This window comes from Sinocyclocheilus anshuiensis, unplaced genomic scaffold (assembly GCF_001515605.1).
Source record: "Sinocyclocheilus anshuiensis isolate Anshui unplaced genomic scaffold, SAMN03320099.WGS_v1.1 scaffold728, whole genome shotgun sequence".
Classification (NCBI taxonomy): domain Eukaryota; kingdom Metazoa; phylum Chordata; class Actinopteri; order Cypriniformes; family Cyprinidae; genus Sinocyclocheilus; species Sinocyclocheilus anshuiensis.
Genome location: NW_015555767.1, coordinates 167,208 through 182,748, shown reverse-complemented (window position 1 = coordinate 182,748; position 15,541 = coordinate 167,208). Strand labels below are relative to the sequence as shown.

Here is a 15,541-nt window from a genome sequence, read left to right as displayed (position 1 = left end):
AAATACATAAATATATATATATATATATATATATATATATATGTATATATGTATATATGTATATATATGTACTGTATATATAAACTTTAGATTTGGAACCCGGTAAAAAAAAAAAAAAGAAAAAACCTGACATCTGTGAAGCTGTGACAGTAAAATACCGGCAGCTGTGGTTGCCAGAACTTTACTGTAAAAAATATGATAGCAACATTTTAGATTTTTTACTTAAATTTACAGTAAAAAAACGTAATTCATTAACTGATATAAAGTTAATATACCAACCTACTGAAATAATATCTATTTTGTACCATTGTAATACACTGAAAACCCCAAAAACTGGTAGTGAAAAAGTCACATGATAAATCAAAGCTCATCACAAGCAGCTCTTCCAAAAGATGAGGAGGAAAATAATAATAGAAGGTGCACAGTGTCATTCACAGAAATACTAAACACCATCTTGGTGACACACATTATACTAAAATAATGCAATAAACATTATTTAACATTAGATGCAAGATAAACCCCTTATGTACATAAGTGGTAAGATATTATTATTTACCTACAAGGCCCTTAATGGTTTACCACGCTACAATCCATCACGCTCCCTAAGGTCGCAAATCTCTGGACTTTTGGTAGTACCTAGCAAAGTCCACTAAAGGAGGTAGAACTTTTTCGCATTTGGCTCCCAAACTCTGGAATAACTTTCCTGATAACGTTCGGGGTTCAGACACACTCTCTCTGTTTAAATCTAGATTAAAGACACATCTCTTTGGCCAAGCATTCAAATTATGCATCTCATACTCTTTTACTGCAGTTATATGTGTTCAAATGCACATTATTAGTATACCCCTTAGCTTGGGTTGAACAAATCATTTTTGCTTGGTTGGAACAGCAGATACGCTAATTATGTCTATTTGTTTCTCTGTTTCTGCAACTATGAATTACCTACTACCTGGATCATTAAGTGGGACTAAAATGTATTTGAAGGTTCCTCTGATGTTCCTCTCCTGCTGTCTATGATACTGAAGGACACTCTCTTGGCCTCTTCAATATCATCAGACATTAATAATTGACACCTGTGGTGTCACTCACAAAAGCCATAACTGAGGTCCGACTTGAGGCCCATCAATCTGAAAGAAAGAAACAAAACTGGCTAAACCTGGACAACAGTATCAATTTCTGATTCTAGGGGGTGCTTTTGAACTTTGTGTCTCCGCATCAGCAGAATCTTTTTTTTTTTGTCAAATTTGGCAACTTTAGGCATTTTTTCCAGATTTTTCCAAACTGCAACCAAATAAATTTGCAATACTACATTCTATATAATTCATTGTTAGTCTTAGTGATCAGGAATTTGTGAAATCACACTAGACCAAGTAATTTTAATTTAATTGGGCAAAAGCTTAACCATTTGTTTCATTACAGAAGAGTTCAAAACTATGTGTGGTGTAAAAGGAAGATTTCATACCGAAGAAAGGCTTGGTTGTCTGTTGCCAGTCAGATGTCAGCACTTCCATAGTAGCATTGATGGCCATCCTGTGGTCTGTGATGAAGTACAGAGGAGATCAACACTACACATGGGAAGGGGCGCAACTGCACATTTGCTGAAGGGTAAGATCAGCGTTGGTGCCCCCCTGTATTCTAGCCCCAAACACTAACTCCCAAGTCAAATGACCAAAAGACCATTAACTAGCTTGGGCATGGAAGGATACAAACTCATCAAGGGTGAAAAAAGTGACAAAGGTTCGAACCCCCTCCCCCATTTTCAATACCATAGGGAAAAAAGAAAGGTGTGTTGTATAACATCCCTTTAACTCCTGATGGCTGACCCCAGACAGTAGAATGCATTTTTTAAAAGTAATTTTCTTCAAACACATGTAAAATTGCTCACTTTTTAGTTAGGTAATTTCATCTGCATTTTTTTTTCAGTTTTACTTATAGAGATAAGTCATGGAAAAATTGCCATGCTTAAGTGGAAAATTTCTGCCACCTGGTAGAAATGCAAATACTATTGAAATGAATGTCATGATATTCCCACTATAACCACTAGATGGCAGCAGAGAATCATTCATTGTCTCATTTACCATTTCCAGTTTCCACTCCGTAATATAGCTCTTTTCACGTTTTGATTTTGGATTTATATTTAGACATTAAAAATCACTATTACAACATTTAAAAATTACTTCATGTCAAAGTTCATCATTGTTTTATACGAAGTATGAAGTAGCAAGAGTTTTCAAGAAACTCATCAGATCTACTTAAATCACACAAATGGCCTATTTTGAATTCAAAACGGCAATTTTTGTATCCTTGTTAATAATCTTCTCTGTTCCTCTCAAATGTAAATCAAATGCCAATTCACAAACATATCGTGACTTTTTTTTTTTGAGCAATAGAGATACTCAGAAATGAATTGATATTAACGTTAATCACTTTGCCCTCTTAGGCAACAACGTTAAATGTTGAATGACTTTATAGAGTACGCTTACCAATTTCTGTTAGTTCACTTGGATATTGCTGTCCTTATTTTAATGCATTGCTCTTTTTCCCCTTTGTCTTTTCTGTTCTGCGCCCCAGAGCGTTTCCCTCCTCTATTAATCTGACTCTATTTGTACCAGTAAAATAGTTTTAAAAAAATAGGAGTACAGTTTAGCAAATAGAATAAAGTTGTTGAAGAAGTTAAAAAGTCAAACTTGGAATTTCATACTTGTATACAAATAAAGTTGAACTAGCAGAATATAATACTTGAATAATATAAAATTGGATAGAGTCCACTAAAAGAATAGAAGCCTAATGTGTCAAAGGTTGAGCGGTTGATATGTAGGCCTACTCAGTTTATTATACATTTTGAACTAATTAAAAATGCTAAAAAACGTTAAATAAAAATGTTTCATTACATTCTTTTTTAACAACTAAGCTTTTTATTTTTTATAACGTTTTATTCAAGTTTTTCCTATAGGAAAATTTTCACATAATGATTTCGGCAAAATGGAGCCCCCCTCTGTGCGGCACCCCTATGCACTGAATATACTCCATACCCCGTTTTTGCGCCACTGCGCATCAGGTTTTGTGGAGGAGAAAATGCTGAAATATCCTGAGGTTAGTTTCTCATGCAGCAGTATTTCTGGGAGAATGTTATCGGTCGCCGTGATTTTGCCAAGTAAAACATGTTCCTGGATCAACATCTTTTGTTGATCCTGGATCAACATTACTGTCCAAAAATATAGACTAAACCCAATCCCTACTCCTATACCTAACCCTACCCATAATTTATTCCTAAAATCAGTGTGAAAGGATAGCTAATTAACAAGGGTGTATAAGCACCTAACCCTGATCGTAAGCCTAAAACAGATATTTCCTGAAAAGTTATCCCTCAATTCTGATTGGTTAATTGGAATGCTGTTCCAGGATCAACAAGGATGTTGATCCAGGAACATGTTGTACTTGGTGAAATCACGGTCACCGAATGTTATCACCACAGTTTGGCCCAGTGCAGCTTTTGCATGTAAGTGTGCTGGGGCCTAGATACACAGATAAGAGTTTTTTTTTAAAGTGTGAAGGTTTACGCCATAACAAAGGAGCAGTGCTTTCCAGTTCCACCCAGTTACTGTGGCTATAGAAATCCTGCACACAAACATACTCTAGTAACAAACAACACAGTGTTCACATAAATTAATGAAAATATTGATTTTACTTAATAAAATTAAATATGTTAGTCACATTACATTCCTTTATGAATAAATTCCTTGCACTCTTTTTATTCTTTTATTTAAATTTGGGATAAATGTGACAGGTATATTCAGAAGTCTGTGCACCAAACTTTGTGAGAATTGGCCAGGAGGCACTATAATAAGTGAATTCTTGTTTTCACTGGCTGTATATCTCCAAGAATTTGCCCCAGTCTAAAATCTCCAGTAGAATGTCATAAAAATTCGCAATTTACATGCATAAGCAAAAAAACTTCTGAACGATCGGTATATGACATGAAAGTACGTCTGCTCTATTATGGCTCTCGCGGTACTTTGATGTCATACACCGATCGTTCTGCGTAGCGCCGATGCATCTCGAACAAGCCTAATAAATCGTAAGACTAGACTTGTTTGAGATGAGCAAAATCTGCGCAGAACCGATCACCGGTGATCACCGCGAGATGCATGCCGGTTAGAAAAGTGTCCGAGTTACATCCGACTTGCTCTGATGTCACGCTGACGTGTGAAAAAAAAAACTCTCGCGACTGCGAGGAGGCTGTGTCGGATTGTGCAGTCGAGCGCAGTTGCTCTCCACCAACGTCTCTGATCAAAAGCATGATGGGAAACGACTGACTGACGACACAGCTTAATGCTCATTGGTTCAGACAACTGTGACGTAGCATTCTCTTCTAAAATGTTGTTTTTTTTTTGTCTGGTTCCATGTGTATGTGATGTATTTAAATTATGCATGAAGGTTCCCAAACACTATGACAGTGCGATCTCTGTGTGAGATATGTGATTGTTATCATATTTCTATAAAAATCTAAAATACATGTTTGTATTAAAGTTAAAATAGATTATAAATACATCTTTCGTATGGAATTAAATAGCAAGCACTTTGAGTGTCTTGTTCATCATATTTATTTTCATATAAAAGCAACAGAACTGAAATTATATCATGTTTATTAGCAACACAGCACATGAGTGAGAATAACGCGATATCTGCCTTTGATCTCGTAGGTATCTGCTCCACTTCGAGATGTCAGAACTTTCCGTCTTGCCTGCGCTTATTTTTCACTCCTCCCCTCACTACAGCTATCTCTGTGTGAGATAATGTGATTGTCATGTTTCTATAAAAATATAAAATACATGTTTGTATTAAAGTAAAAATGGATGATAAATACACCTTTCGTATGGAATTAAATAGCAAGCACTTTGAGTGTCTTGTTCATCATATTTATTTTCATATAAAAGCAACAGAACTGAAATGATATCATGTTTATCAGCAGCACAGCACGTGAGTGAGAATAACGCGATATCGGTCTTTGATCTCATTGGTATCTGTTCCACTTCGAGAGGTCAGAGCTGTCCGTCTTGTCTGCTCTTATTTCACTGCCCTCACCGCAGCCGCCTGCATTTCAGGCGAGGCCAGGCGCATCTCAAACAAGCCTACTTTTTGCCGAGATCTCGCGAGAGGTCATGGAAACCTTTCCAAGGTTGGGACTAGAAGGGATACAGCAAAAACCGGAAGCTAACAATCAACTGAATTTTCTACCAGTTCGATTGTGTTTTATTAACGTCTACACCACAACCCTAAACCTACCCCTTACAATAATGCAAAAATAGCAATTATTTTTGTACAGTGAGAAAAATTATGCTATATTGATGTGTGCATGCCCAGTAGTTGCTGTGTATGCCATCTAGCCTTAACCCCTCACTTAATTAGAAGCACCACAATTATTAAATTGTGTTGTCTGTTATAGAGACTAGACTACTGAACAGACATTTAGAAGTTTATTTTAAAATGCAAAGCATTGAAAATAAAAATAAAGCTCTGAAAACACTTGCATTTTTACAACACTTGTGTGTCCCATCAGGTAATGAAAATTTGTACACACACTTGTGGTCTTCATGCTCACTTGAACACTTGGACCAAATAAAGGAAATACGTCATATAAGCAGTCAGGTGCAAAGACCGCAAGTGCATAGGCTACCTGTCAACCCTCCCGTTTTTCCCGGGATTCTCCCGTATTTTATCATTCTGTCCCGCTTTCATCCCGTTTAAATATTTTCCCGTATTTCTCCCGTATTTTTAATCTTTCTATTAAAAAAAATCCCACTTAGGTAGGCATGGTTGACTCTTAACTTTTATAAAGAATATCTCTTTGGATTTGAGACTTTAGTCTTTGCAACTTTACAGATCTTCTTTATGCACCAAGAGCTTGTAACACTCCAAAGAGAAAGGAAAACTTGAAATCGCATCATATGACCCCTTTAAATGAGTAATCACGTTTGGGGAAGTCGTGGCCTAATGGTTAGAGAGTCCGGCAGGGATTGTAGGTGGGGGGAGTGAATGTACAGCGCTCAGCATAAATGGCTGCCCACTGCTCTGGGTGTGTGTTCACGGTGTGTGTGTGTTCACTGCTGTGTGTGTGCACTTTGGATGGGATAAATGCAGAGCACTAATTCCTAGTATGAGTCACCATACTTGGCCACATGTCACGTCACTTTCACTTTCACGTCAACAAATTCCAAGGTTGCCCAGTTGCCAGATTTTGTATGAAACGCATTCTTCTCACACAATCCACATATTTCAACCCATTTGTCCCCTCAACTTGGCAACCTACAACAATGAGGAGTACCGCGGGAAGGAATGGATCACAGGTAGAAATGGGAAGGGAGGAGAAGACTCAGGTGGTGCTCCGGTAAAAAAAACAAAAAACAAAGATACATGCAAATTGAGATAAAGCTTACACTTCAGAAGGCTATGGTTTAATTTATTAAATATGAGCGCTGCAAGTTGCAAAATCAGGTGCTGCGCTGCTTTGTTTACTGCGGTTACCGGGAAAATGGCTATTCCTGGCAAGCGAAAGAATGGAGAGAGAATAAATTTGCATTTTTTCTGTATGTGTATACTGTAACTTATGCACAGCCTCTGTCAGTATATTTATACACCTTTACACACGTGATGAATGTCAGCATCACACATATATTTAATGTAAATTATGTATTGTATACATGATAATCCTTTTTCGTAAGTGTCTGGCTGCAAGAATGTCTGTAAGGAAGAATATTTACTTCCTTTTACTTACTCCCTGACAACTGTTAATGACCCATAACAATGCATAACTTACTCTCCCATAAGAAACTTTCCCAGAACTTGGTTCAATATATATTTTAATATTAGTGGTAGATCAAAAATCACAATCGTACACGTCAATTTATTCATTCAGTCCCGAACCCTCTGAGCCGAGGAGAAACTGAATGCGAGTGGAAGCTATTGTAAAAAGCAAAACCAATACATGACTTTACACAATGCTGATGCCCCTTATGTGAACTTTGTCTTTAATAAAAATTTTAAAGGATCAAGAGTATATACTACACAATGAAATCACAACTAGCCACAAAAACTAGTCCCAAATGCACCTGTTCACATACAACAGAAAGTGAAAGTTAAATTTCAAAAGTAAACCTTAACCTTGATTCTTTGATATTTACAAAGCTCTTTTACCCCAGACAGTTCAAGACAAGTAAAGATTTTAAAATACACTGCTTGCTGTGCTAAATGTTATTTAGAAACATACAAAATGGCAAACGATAAAACAAAAGAAAGAAAGGCACACGGAAAGTGAGTAACATCCACTGAAAATAGCATTTGCTGTTGAGACGGTGAGTTGCAGTGTGACATAATTCAGATCAGTGGATCCTGGAGCTTCTGCCTCAATAGTGAGTGTGACATCCGTCCCTGATTCTGTGTTGGAGGGTGCAGTCAGTGTGACACTTCCTTGAGCGCTTCCCCCTGTTTCAAGAATCAGAGAGCTGGGGAAAGACACGCTGAAGCCCTGGTCATTCCGAGGTCTGATAGTGTAGTTGCCGCTTGTAGTATTAGTGGCCACTGTAAAGTTGAGACTCAATGGGACTCCAGGCTTGGTAATGTTCTGTGATTGGGCCTGTGGAGGAACAAATTTGGTAAATGCATGTTATTTGTCCCATATAGTGATGAGCTTTTAAAACTCTTTTTTTTTTTTGGTACCAAATTGTGATGTAAAATTAAGTGTATTTTGATTAATAATTGTTGTAACTGAGTTATTTACACAGCATTTTACCATATAGTACTTACCATGACTGTTATTCTAGATCCTTTATGGTGGGTGGGTGACTGTCTCTGGAATCGACTAACCAATGACGAGTCATTCAACAGCCCTTTCAGCTGCACAACAAACGCCCACTCTGGGATTCTGTCAATGTTGACCAGGAAGTCTGTCGCACCAACAGCTTTGATAGTTCCGTTCACGGTGTGTGTGTGTTCACTGCTGTGTGTGTGCACTTTGGATGGGATAAATGCAGAGCACTAATTCCTAGTATGAGTCACCATACTTGGCCACATGTCACGTCACTTTCACTTTCACGTCAACAAATTCCAAGGTTGCCCAGTTGCCAGATTTTGTATGAAACGCATTCTTCTCACACAATCCACATATTTCAACCCATTTGTCCCCTCAACTTGGCAACCTACAACAATGAGGAGTACCGCGGGAAGGAATGGATCACAGGTAGAAATGGGAAGGGAGGAGAAGACTCAGGTGGTGCTCCGGTAAAAAAAACAAAAAACAAAGATACATGCAAATTGAGATAAAGCTTACACTTCAGAAGGCTATGGTTTAATTTATTAAATATGAGCGCTGCAAGTTGCAAAATCAGGTGCTGCGCTGCTTTGTTTACTGCGGTTACCGGGAAAATGGCTATTCCTGGCAAGCGAAAGAATGGAGAGAGAATAAATTTGCATTTTTCAATAAGCCCTTCTGCTTTTTGTTTTAGTCCAAAGCCAAAAAAGACGCTTATTTTTACGCAGAAAACACGCAGTTTAAATAGTTTGATTATAATTGTTTAAATTAATATAATTCATATAATAATAATATAATATAATAATTGATACTTTTGCCCCGCCCAATAGAAAAGCCAAATAGCCCAAAATCTCAAAACTGCCTAATGCATAAAAAAAATGTTTTGCCTGTAGTGTCTTGCCTTACATTTTTAATAATTTAAAACATTATTTTTCAGCAGTTAAAATGTATAATCTTTAACTGGAAAATTCTCACAAAATATTACATATTACACATTTAGACAAATACTATAAACAAAAAACTGTTTATTAATTAGACATTTATATGATTACCTTTTTACAGATTTTGTATATACTATAATAGATCCTGAAGCTTCAACTAGAAGCACGTCAGTCACTGTGACTGAATCTCCTCCGGTCACAGAGACATAGAAAGTAGCATTCCGACCTGATCAGCAATCAGAAAAACAGTGAAGTATCAGTACTATGTACATATATGACGAACAAAATTATTAGGGTGCAGTCACACTAGCGAAATTTCGCCAGGAAAAAATGGTCCTTTGTCAATAGTGTCATGACCAATCAGTATTCTGTTGGTCAAATCTGTGAATTTGCATGAAAAACTTGAACCCAATGCAAAATCTGCATGGGGAAAAGTTTCATCCATATGCAAAATTCCCAATCATGTGGATTCTGATTGAAATTACTAGGTTTTGCCCATGAAATTTCATAGCAAAATGATAACTGCACTTTAAAGCAAATTTTTGTGTGGATGTTTCCATATTTTAAATATAAATAAAGGATGCATGATGCCTGCAACATGACAGAGGACAAGCGGTTTGGAGAATGGATGATGCATGATGTTGTACCAATAAAAGGGCGGGTGAAACTCTGTCCCCATGAGTCTCCATGACCTCCCTCAACTATCTTCACAAAGTAAAAGAGGACGTCCACAGAACTCTGACCTGTATTTACAGTTGAAGGAATTTTTAATTATGGACTGGCATATAGGCATTTATTTTTAATTTACATTGCAAGAAATCACCACCAAAATCTTTATGGTAAATAATCCATGTCCTATACAACATTTTACAGAAGATTTTCTGGAGTTATTTATTGCAAAAATAAACCCTTTACCAGTAACTCTCAGGTTGTAGGAGCTTGTAGAGTTGATGCTGATCTTCCATTCCCCTGTCTGGTTGGCAGAGTTGAGTTTTACTCTCTTTAGATTCCCTACAGTCAGGATGCTGCCCAGAGGACCATCAGCCACTGAACCTGACTGAGACACACCTGAAAGTGCCAAATATATAATTACATTAAGAGTGGAATCCATTAAATCAGATGTTATTTGCATAATAATTATTACATAATTAATTGCAGAGCCCAAACATGCTATGCAGCCTTAAAGCTATACTCTACCCAAAAATTAAAATTCTATCATCATTTTCTCAATCTCATGCTGTCCCAGATGTATGACAGTTGGCCGGAAGCTATGGTTTATAGTTAAAAATATTCTGTTTTTTTTTCTTACCTACACCTATCGTTTGCCTTCAGAAGACATTGATTCATCGGGCTTGTCCAAATACCCAAACCTGCAGTCTTGGCCACATGAGAGTGCGTGCACGCAACAGGAAGTAAGTGCGCAAGAGTGTCCCAAATGCCAAAGACGCCAAAATGCCCTTAACGCACACTAAATCCACATTATCTTGAATACCGCTTTGGAGTGGTATTTGAGGCTAAGCATATCCCATCAGTCATCATGTTCTGGAAATAAATAGTGAGACTTTTTGCCGAGATCTTGCAAGAGGCCGCTGAAACTTTTCCAGTGTAAGCTAAATATTAATAATAATTAGATATTACATATAATTTAAAATAAGTGTTGCACATTTTATTGGTGCAGAGATGAGTATTTTGTACAATATTTGCAACTGTTTTTTCATCACTTAATTAGAAGCACCACAAATTAAATTATTAAATTGTGTTGTTTGTTATAGGGACTACTTAACAGACATTTGGAAGTATTCAAAATCAAAATAAACCTCTGTAAACACTTGCATTTTTACAACTCTGTAAGTGTCTCCCATCAGGTAATGAAACGTTCTACGCACACTTGTGGTCTTCACACCCACTTGAACACTTGGGATAAATACAGGAAATATGTCAGGTAACATCAGTCTGAGAGAGAGATAGAGATGAAAGGGAAACAAAAATTTAAGCAATAATTTTACCAATGTTGACCAAATGTGTGCACTATAAGCTAGAGATTTGAATAAGAAGAAGTGTTAAGGAGATTTTATATCTATGGCTGACGGCACGACTAACTCACTATTGCATAGCTTTCAAAAAACTTCGAATACGGTGCATAAATATGGACTGCTTATGCTTCTAGGAAGAAGAAGAAAAAACGCCTCATACCGAAGAAAGTCTTGGTCGCCTGTTGCCAGTCGAATATCTTCCAGTAGTTCCATAGTAGCATTGATGGCCATTTCAGCAGCTTGCTGGTGAAGGAAGCCATGATCTGAACTGATGTCATCCTTATTAATGCCTCCAGTGGGTTCTGTTGAACTGGTCCTGTCAAGAGCGCTGCCATGGCTACACTTGCCTGAGAGAGTTAAATATTAAAGTAAGTGTTTGTAAATGTAGAGCTTTGTAGTCTCAATTCAAAGCATCTTGAACTCTGCAATAAAGCTGCGATTAAATGGTAATTGATGGTGTTCATTTAAGGGATGTCTGATGGTCTTTCTAACCACCATAGTTGAGGTTTTTGGGTTGTTTCTGTGGGCATTTTTGCCCATTTATCCAGTAGAGCATTTGTGAGATAAGGCACTGAGGTTGGACAAGAAGGCCTGACTTTCAATCTCCATTCCAGTTCACCCCAAAGTTGTTCAGTGGGGTTGAGGTCAGGGCTCTGTGTGGGCCAGTCAAGTTTTTTCACACAAGATTCATTCATCCATGTCTTTATTGACCTTGCTTAGTGCACTGGGACACAGTCATGCTATAATAGAAAAGGGCCTTCCCCAAACTGTTTCCACTTTACAGTTGGCACAATGCAGTCAGGCAGATAATGTTCTCCTGGTATCCACCACTCCACAGAACTTGTTTCCACTGCTCCAGAGTCCAGTGGAGGTGTGCTTTACACCAGTCAGTCTGACGCTTGGTATTGTACTTGGTAATGTGATGCTCGCATGCAGCTGTTCGGCCATGGAAACCCATTCCATTAAGCTACTGCCACACAGTTTTTGTGCTGATATTAATGCCATTAAATGTTTGTATCTCTTTAGCTATGGAATCAGCAGAGCACTGTAGACTTTTATGCACCATGTGGCTCAGCACTCGATGACCCCATTCTGTGACTTTACATGGTCTTCTGTGTCGTGGCTGAGTTGCTGCTGTTCCTAAACGTTTCTACTTTCCAATAATACCACTTACAGTTGACAGTGGAATATAGCAGGGATAAAATTTCACAAACTTATTGCAAAGGTGGCATCCTTTCACAGTACCAAGGTTGAATTGACTGAGCTTTTCAGAACAACCCATTTTTTTCACAAATGTTTGTAAAAATGCAGACTGCATGGTGTGGCAATGTCCTGACCCACAATTACCTGTGCCTTTTTCATTTTCCTCTTTTTTCCCCTTACATGTAGAAGATAGAAATATAGCACTTTGATAACTACTACTTTAAAAAGCCAAAACAGCACTACCTATCAATGCTAATGAATGAGATGCTAAGTTTCCTTACCTGCAGGTTTGTCTGGGAATAAAGGGTGGAAATATCCTGAAGTTAATATCTTCTGCTGGAGTACCTCTGGGAGAATGTTGTCACTGCAGTCTTCTCCGACACAGCTTTTGCATGTTTTTGTGTTGGAACCTAGACATTTATCCATCCAGAAATACATACAAATTACTTGACATATCAAGGTTATATAATATGATACAGTTGATTGGGGAATTTAATTTTGAGATTAATACATAGACTACTTTAGAAGCAAGTATACAACACAGTACTTGCTAGGTTGTTGAGAGGAAGCTCAGGTTTGATCAGTGAGCTGAAAGGAGCAGTGCTTCCCAGTTCCACCCAGTTACTGTGACTATAGAAATCCTACACACAAAAACACATTTGTTTTCTAACTTGCAAATTTATATACTCAGTGTAGTCCTATTGTAACTCATTATAAACCACTGACAAAGCCAATGCTGAACACAATATACTTTGTGTAATAATACTGAGCAGTTTTATTGTGCATATTTTAAATTTGTCTAAAGTGCATCAGATTAAATTCTGATCTTCCAAAATTACACAAGATGCAGATCTTTGATTTTTATTAAAAATACTCAACACTTTTAGATTTCACGGCATGAGGCGAGCATAAAATTAAAATTACCTTCACAGGATTTACATACCTGTAAAGTATGACATACAGCCCCAAGAATGGAGCGGGCAGACAAATAGTTCCCATTTTTGATGCTGACTTTCACAGCAGCTACGCCCTGAGTGATGAGGTCTCGTCCATTTATGAAATCTTCATCATCAAAATGATGAGCAGTACTGAACACTTTTAGATCCACAGCTGCATTGCTAAGGGAAGTCTGAATAATAGCCAGATTGAAAGTGGGTAGTTTTAATAAGGAGGAATATGAATTTGAGCAGGCTTTCTGGACGGTAGTTGCAGTCAGTTTGCTGTTGATCTAAAGTGGGAAGTAGAGGGGGAAAATGTAATTTAATAATATATTTAATAAAATAATAGATAAATAATATATTTAATAAAATAAATACAAATATGTATTCATTAAAAAAAAATAATAATAAAAAAATTACATAAACTAGTAAATTTGGCCATGCACAAAAGAGGATTGCAAGACATGGCAATTAAAGCATGTATAGCAAACTCATGTTCATCATCACAGAATGTCATAAAGAGTTAACTGGTTTACAACTAGGCTTGTTTCTCTTTGTATAAAGGTAAGTTCTTTTAATGTTAAAATACTTTCTTTTAACATTTAAAACAACAGAAACAATACAAGTTTGTTCCTAAAACTATCTGTTAAAGATTTCTTTAATAACTAGCTAAAACTATTTTTATATATAATAATTTTAATTCTATTTTTTTTATTAGAGTGCACAAAAAAAGTGCATGCCCCTGCTGATAGAACTACACCATCTTGTCTTTCTGTTTTTAAATAATTTAATTTTAAATACATTTTAAAAATGTATAAATGGAGGCCGCTCTTAAATGCATAAAATGGATGTGTAGGTTTTTTCTTGTCTGTTGCCTTTCACATCATAGCTCAGGACAGTCATTAGGTTGTATGACATTTCAGTGTGATAAGGTTGCAGGAATAATCTCAGTTAAGATTAAATAATTTGTAAACAGCGCATGTAGTTCCCAAATTTGTTTAAGCTCATATTCTTACAGGTAGCGTAAAGTCTTTGCCCCGGGCAGTGGCTACGTTTCGGCACACCTCTACCATCTTGCGGAGGAAAGCTGCCTCAGTGATTTGTTGATGGGTGAGGGATTCATCAGTAGGGAGGATTTTGAAGGCTTCAGCCTGAGGGGGCTGAAATAGAGCCCCCTGGAGGAGAAATACAGCCACTACAACCAGTGAAACCATGACTGTTCACAACTGTGGGAAAATTAATAGTGGGAATTAATTCATTTCTTACAAAAGTCATTCTTTTTTTTTTTCTTTTTCTTTTTCCAAAATATGCCATATTTGCATTTTCCTTCCTGTGTCTTTAATAATAACCCTGATAGATGGAATAATGTTTCAAACCTGCAGATTAACTCCAGTTAAGTCAAATGCTTATTATCTGCCTTTTAATCAGCTCCTGGATATCTAAACAGTTTAGTAGTTTAGTGTTTTTTTTTTTTTTTTTATGTTTTCATTCATGGTTTATTCGTATATGTACTGCTGTCTGCAACAAATTGCCTCTGAGACATTAAAGATTGAAAGTAAAAGTGGTGACCCAACAAAACACTACATATTTTGGATGTCTCTCTCTTGTGACATTTCAGGTCTTGCAGAACCCTATTGAAGTAATAAGTGATCAGGTTGGATTGGGTAAACACTGGAAATGTGCAGTGCTGAAGGGGATCCAGAACAATGCTTGGAAACTTTTCTGTAACCAAACTCTAATCTAACATATGAACTCCCAAATAAAGATCGCAAGTATTAACAGAAAATTCACCACAAAACTGTTTAGCTTATTTTCTTTATTGGAACACAAAAGGTGACTTTTTAAAGAACATCTTACTCTTTTTTTTTTCTTCAAAGTTTCTCCTTTTGTGTTTCACAGAAGAAAGTCATACAGATTTGGAAATACATGAGGGTGAGTAAATGGTAACAGAATTTTATTTTAGAGGTATTTAAAACCAATAAGAGAAATTAAGAGAGAAAAAAAGTGTCAAAGTTGTCAAATGAGTGGAGGAAATAAACACGCAGAGCTGGGTAGATTACTTAAAAATTGTAGTTTGTTAATGATTACAGATTACATGATGAAAACTGTAGTTAGTAACAGTCTAGATTACTCATTTTAGGTCATGTAATCTGACTACTTTTAGATTGATTTTAGATTACTTTATCAAACTTGTTTTAAACGTACCATTAAATGTATCATATTGATATTAAAAAAAAGCAAAGAGAAAGAAACTATATTCCTTTTTTTTTATATCAACATAATAAAATGCATTAAACATTACATTACACCAGGGTTTCCTAAACTGGGCTTAATATAAGAACTGCAGTGGGTTTGTGAGTTTATAAAAAGCTAATAATTAATTAAATCATAAAAATGTAAAATAACAATAATTTAAACACCTGTACACTAAAAAATATAAATCTTTTATTTGTTGACCTGCATGTCAATGTGACCATTAACTGACAACAGAAAACTGTAAACATGTGAATGTGTTGTTAAATTCTTTTAAATATTAACTCCCGCAAGAATATTTGAAGTAAGTATTATATGTCAAAAGTGTTTGGCTGACAAAAACATTTGGGACTACAAAAAAAAAAA

The 15,541-nt window shown here is 36.5% G+C and overlaps 1 pseudogene; it reads right to left on the bottom strand.

Annotated features, from left to right (window-relative positions):
• The window catches only part of LOC107674181 (von Willebrand factor A domain-containing protein 7-like), a 30,801-nt pseudogene that overhangs the window by 14,738 nt on the left and 522 nt on the right, over positions 1–15,541 (bottom strand).